Here is a 6,628-nt window from a genome sequence, read left to right as displayed (position 1 = left end):
GCAGCATTGAAAGCTCCCAAGAGCGCAATGACCTCCATAATTCTTAAATGGAAGAAGATTCAAACAGCCATAAGTCTTCCTAGAGCTAAACAATTGTGGGAGAAGAGCCTAGGTAAGACAGGTGACCAAGAACCTGATGATCACTCCGGCTAAGATCCAGGGAACCTGTGTGGAGACTGAGAAAGTTCAAGAAAGGCAGCCACCACTTCAACACTCCACTAATCTGGGCTTTATGACAAAGTGGCCACACAAAAGCCTCTCCTCAGTAGAACACATATGTAAGGCCACTTGCTATTTGTAAAAAAAAAAACTTTAAAGATCTCTCAGACTGTGAGAAACAAAACTTTCTGGTCTGATGAAACCGAGACTAGCATTATATCTGGAAGAAAGAAGGCAGTCTTCATCGCCTGTGCGATACCAACCCACCAGTGAAGCATTGTGGTGGCTGTGGGGTTGGGGACTGGGAGACTAGTCAGTTTTGGGTGAAACTATCTATCTATCTATCTATCTATCTATCTATCTATCTATCTATCTATCTATCTATCTATCTATCTATCTATCTATCTATCTATCTATCTAGCGCCCTAGCCACTAATCCAGCACCCATATTTCTTCATGCCCCTGGTGTCCCTGGTCTCCTGAGGCACATTGGCTCAGGACACCAGAGATGTCTGGTAGTGGTGGCTTTAAGATGATGTCACACAAGATCCCAAAGGGGTGTATTTGCTCTGTTTTCCTGTTGTGTTTCTTTTCTATCCCTTTTGTTTGTATTGTTCCCGCAGTGAAGGTTGAAATTTCAATCCAACAATCGGTGTTACATTTCTTTTTTCCATTAGCATATTCTGGCCATAGCTGTCAGGGCTAACCGTTTAAGTTAGTATAGCATACAGTGTCTTACATAAAGGGGCAGCAAATACTAAACAAGAAAGAACAGATGGGACTTCACTCTGAGTGTGAACAACAAGGCATATGAAGCCTCGCAGTCACACTAAGAAAGGGTGTTTTCCAAGAGTGCTGAAGTGAAAATTTTGATCCATCTACCTTCTCTGAGTATTCCTCATTAAGTGGTCTAAGGGTCTCCACCAACACGGTTTCAAAAGCTCACTTCATACTTAAATTGCCTGCGTAAATTCTTGATTATCCCTTGATTTTTTTTGTTTTACAGAGATGTCTACTCACACCAGCTCTTGACTGATACACAATTTTAGATTGGGCTTAATGAAACAACAATGACATAGAGCGTTCGGGGTCCAGCCAGGACACCTATTTATTTTCCATACAGGACTAAAAGTTATATAAGTGCATTGCCAGTAGCTGTTATGGCCTAACCCTGATTTCTAACAATAGGTTCTCATTATGAGAAGAGTTTGTCCTCTGTGTGTCTCTCACTCTCTCTCTCATTTGTTAGACTTTCTGGCGTATTTAAAGAATGTTTTTACTTGGATTTGGTGAGTTGAGTTATGTTGACTATTAGAATTCTTCTTCCAGGCTGACAATGCTGGAACTGGGCAGGATTCAGATAATCACATTGTATTTCCTTGTAATGAAAAGTCAAGTGCGCGAGCCACTAACCACTGACTTTTTTCTTTCGTGATTTCCTCATGCAAGACCAATTGCGTATTTAATATCCTGTGATATTAAGTGAGACTTAGCATATTAAAAATGCCTCACAATCAAAGCAAATTCCTATGATGTGGAAAGTAAGAATATAATGAATCAGTTTATTCCACATTTAGGAATAAAATTCAAGATCACTATAAATATAAAATAATAAACACCCAATAAACTCCCTTGTCCTCAGGTGACAGAGGTGAGTCATAGCCACAGTTGTCTCCAAACATTGCTGCAAACAAGGGGTGTTTTGGAAACATTTATTGGGTGTGAGATGGGAAGGCATTGTCTCAACAAAAAAACGATTCCATGTGAAACGATTATGTCAGGGGCTACAACAATGGAGCCTATCCTAATGAACAAGCAACGGATCCAGAACTAATGCCTCTGTAGCAGGTGCAGCACAGAAGATTTCACACAGGGATGAAATTAAGAAGCTTCTCATACAGCGCCTTCCGTGGTGCGTGCTATGAATTATACGTGTGAAATATTATGGCATGAGCAAATGAAAAATGTATCAGACCGCAGAATATTTATACAATATCTTTCATATACGTACACATATATACTGTATCAATAAAGTACTGTATATTGTGGAGGATTGCCTGCTTCTTACTCTGGCCCTCAACCCCAGGCCGCCAGGAGGAGCTCTCCTGACAGCATGATCGTGCCCCGAGTTCCAGCAGGGCCTCATGGACTATGTAGTGTTTATACACAGCCCTGCTGGATACCTTGGGGGCCACCGGGAGTCGCTGTAGGGGGGCTCATGGGCTCTTATGTGCCCTACAACCCGGGAGTACGTCACAGTCACGCGACAGGAAGGAACGACGTGCTCCTGAGTTGAAGAAAAGGACTGTTTACCCTGACCCAGAAGGAATAAGGATCTGTGGACTGATTGGGCAGGAACACCTCCGGGTCAGGGTGTATAAAAGGACTGTGGGAAAGCCCTGAGACTGAGCTGAGCTGGGAGGTAGAGGGGCGAAGTGTCTGGGCGAGGAGGAGAGAGTATTATTGTTGTGTTGATTTAGTTTATGAGTAGTGTGGAGGGGAAGGTGCTTTTTACACGTTATTGTTATTTAATAAAGTAGTCTTGGACTTTTAACTGGTGTTTGGACTGGTACCTGAGGGTTCAAGAGGTGGACAAGAGCGTTATCTGCGACAATATATGTCTTTATATTGTGTCTTTTCATATACATAAACAGCATATATATTTAGTATATGTACTACTGTAAATCTCTTTACATAATGCCTTTCATATCTATCTATCTATCTATCTATCTATCTATCTATCTATCTATCTATCTATCTATCTATCTAGTGCCCTAGCAACTAATCCAGCACCCATATTTCTTCATGCCCCTGGTGTCCCTGGTGTCCTGAGGCACATTGGCTCAGGACACCAGAGATGTCTGGTAGTGGTGGCTTTAAGATGATGTCACACAAGATCCCAAAGGGGTGTATTTGCTCTGTTTTCCTGTTGTGTTTCTTTTCTATCCCTTTTGTTTGTATTGTTCCCGCAGTGAAGGTTGAAATTTCAATCCAACAATCGGTGTTACATTTCTTTTTTCCATTAGCATATTCTGGCCATAGCTGTCAGGGCTAACCGTTTAAGTTAGTATAGCATACAGTGTCTTACATAAAGGGGCAGCAAATACTAAACAAGAAAGAACAGATGGGACTTCAGTCTGAGTGTGAACAACAAGGCATACGAAGCCTCGCAGTCACACTAGGAAAGGGTGTTTTCCAAGAATGCTGAAGTGACTATTAGAATTCTTCTTCCAGGCTGACAATGCTGGAACTGGGCAGGATTCAGATAATCACGTTGTATTTCCTTGTAATGAAAAGTCAAGTGCGCGAGCCACTAACCACTGACCTTCTTCTTTCGTGATTTCCTCATGCAAGACCAATTGCGTATTTAATATCCTGTGATATTAAGTGAGACTTAGCACATTAAAAATGCCTCACAATCAAAGCAAATTCCCATGATGTGGAAAGTAAGAATATAATGAAACAGTTTATTCCACATTTAGGAATAAAATTCAAGATCACTATAAATATAAAATAATAAACACCCAATAAACTCCCTTGTCCTCAGGTGACAGAGGTGAGTCATAGCCACAGGTGTTTCCAAACATTGCTGCAAACAAAGGGTGTTTTGGAAACATTTATTGGGTGTGAGATGGGAAGGCATTGTCTCAACAAAAAAACGATTCCATGTGAAACGATTATGTCAGGGGCTACAACAATGGAGCCTATCCTAATGAACAAGCAACGGATCCAGAACTAATGCCTCTGTAGCAGGTGCAGCACAGAAGATTTCACACAGGGATGAAATTAAGAAGCTTCTCATACAGCGCCTTCCGTGGTGCGTGCTATGATTTAAACATGTGAAATATTATGGCATGAGCAAATAAAAAATGTATCAGACCACAGAATACAATATCTTTCATATATGTACACATATATACTGTATAAATAAAGTACTGTATAATGTGGAGGATTGCCTGCTTCTTACTCCGGCCCTAAACCCCAGGCCACCAGGAGGAGCTCTCCTGACAGCGTGATCGTGCCCGAGTTCCAGCAGGACCTCATGGACTATGTAGTGTTTATACACAGCCCTGCTGGATACCTTGGGGGCCACTGGGAGTCGCTGTAGGGGGGCTCGTGGGCTCTTATGTGCCCTACAACCCGGGAGTACGTCACGGTCACGCGACAGGAAGGAACGACGTGCTCCCGAGTTGAAGAAAAGGACTGTTTACCCTGACCCAGAAGGAATAAGGAACTGTGGACTAATTGGGCAGGAACACCTGCGGGTCAGGGTGTGTAAAAGGACTGTGGGAAAGCCCTGAGACTGAGCTGAGCTGGGAGGTAGAGGGGCGAAGTGTCTGGGCGAGGAGGAGAGAGTATTATTGTTGTGTTGATTTAGTTTATGAGTAGTGTGGAGGGGAAGGTACTTTTTGCACGTTATTGTTATTTAATAAAGAAGTCTTGGACTTTTATCTGGTGTTTGGACTGGTACCTGAGGGTTCAAGAGGTGGACAAGAGCGTTATCTGCGACAATATATGTCTTTATATTGTGTCTTTTCATATACATAAACAGCATATATATATAGTATATGTACTACTGTAAATCTCTTGACATAATGCCTTTCATATCTATCTATCTATCTATCTATCTATCTATCTATCTATCTATCTATCTATCTATCTATCTATCTATCTATCTATCTATCTATCTATCTATCTATCTATTTTAAGGCTTGACAAACAGGAAAAGGAATTTTTTCAATCTTAAAAAAGAAAGATGTGTACTTATACTGCATCAAAGTTTTCCATTTGTTTAACCTAAAAAGCACCATCATATCACCCTGGACTGAAAAATTAAATGTAAAAGCAGAGGTCAGACCAGCATGGAGAGAATTTTATAAACCTCCTAATAATAAGAGAGCAGGTGATTTACAATGGAGAACATCATACATTGGGTCATTGCAACAAATGTGTTCCTAAATAAACTTCAGAGTGATGTGAGTGAGCGATACATGTGCCTTCTGTGGTGAGGAGACTGTTTATCATTTATTTTTATATTGTATGAGACTTCTAAATCTGTTTGTATACTTTCAGAAAATATGTGAAAAGTTTACTGTTTCTTTTGATGATCAGAGATTTTATTTGGGGCATGAAATATAACAAAACATCAAAATCAAAACTTCAACTTTTAAATTATTCACTTGGGTAAACAAGGTTAGCCATTTTAAAAAGCCGTAATAATAAACAGGGTGGTATGTTACCAGATGACGTACTCTTTATTTTCAAAAATAATGTTATTTCTAGAAGGGGAAGTGAAGAGTGTGCTGTGCTCTATGGAGGAGGGGCAACTAAAATCAATTTGGAATAATGAAGATGAGCTGCTGTGCGATTGTTATGTTAAATGTTATAAGGATTGTCTTGAGGACTGAATACTTACTACAGACTTGTGTACTTGACTTAATATTTGGGGTAGGAGGCCTGGACTGGGGAGTAATGTAATTATAATTTTTCTTGAGAAGTTGTTATTTATATTGATGTGTTCATGTTTTCTATTACTGTGCAAAATAAAGTTTATATTTGCTGGAGTATGTGAATTTCCCCTTGGGATTAAAAAAGTATCTATCTATCTATCTATCTATCTATCTATCTATCTATCTATCATATAGTTCCTTTCATATATCATACTAGCTGATTACCCAGTGGCTTCGCTCACTGAGTGCAAGGGAAAAAAGTAAAATGTAGTATATAAATTATTAAACAGTAAAACATTAACGTGTAAGAAGTAAAGATACATTGAGCAGTACTGGTGTTCTTTCAGGTAAAGTACATTTTAAAGGCGCTATAACACAACAGGTAAGTAGCACTAAAAATATCGTTAAATGTATTTGGATCATCTCTCGGTAGCAGATCCGTTGTGAAAGGTGCTACATGACCGCTGTGGTATAGAAATTACATTTTCTATGTGACCCTGCAAATTTCTGCCTGACAACCTTTGTAGTATGTGCCTGTGATTTAAGAGAAAAATTATTCTGAGAAATGTGGACGCTGCTCTTCCGTGCTTAACGGGCAGAAGGCCCAAACAATTCCTAAGTCCAAAACTTAACATGAAGAGGTCGGTACATCTTCTTATATGTAAACCTCCATCTTCTTAAAAGAATTCATAACAAAAGCAACCTTTAATGTTGCAGGGTTTTAGTGACCTGAACTCACCTTAAGGGACAGTAAGTAGTCGTGAAGCACAATTTACAAAGAGAGTTTTGCTTTGATGGCGGCGATTACACTCATTCGCAAACATTTCCACTCTCCCAGGAGCCGACAGGGCACTCGAAGTGTCACAAAGAGTGTGAGAAGAGAGGACGCTGCCTGAAACTGAAAAGCTCTTGACCCAGCAGAACTGCCCGACACTCCACGCCTCCGAGTGTCCATTTTGTTCTCACGGCCCCTCGCCACTGAAGGTGGTGTTGTCTTCACATTGTTTGCAGCTCAGCAC

This window comes from Polypterus senegalus, chromosome 10 (genome assembly GCF_016835505.1).
Source record: "Polypterus senegalus isolate Bchr_013 chromosome 10, ASM1683550v1, whole genome shotgun sequence".
Taxonomy (NCBI): domain Eukaryota; kingdom Metazoa; phylum Chordata; class Cladistia; order Polypteriformes; family Polypteridae; genus Polypterus; species Polypterus senegalus.
Note: the sequence above shows the minus strand (reverse complement) of the source record.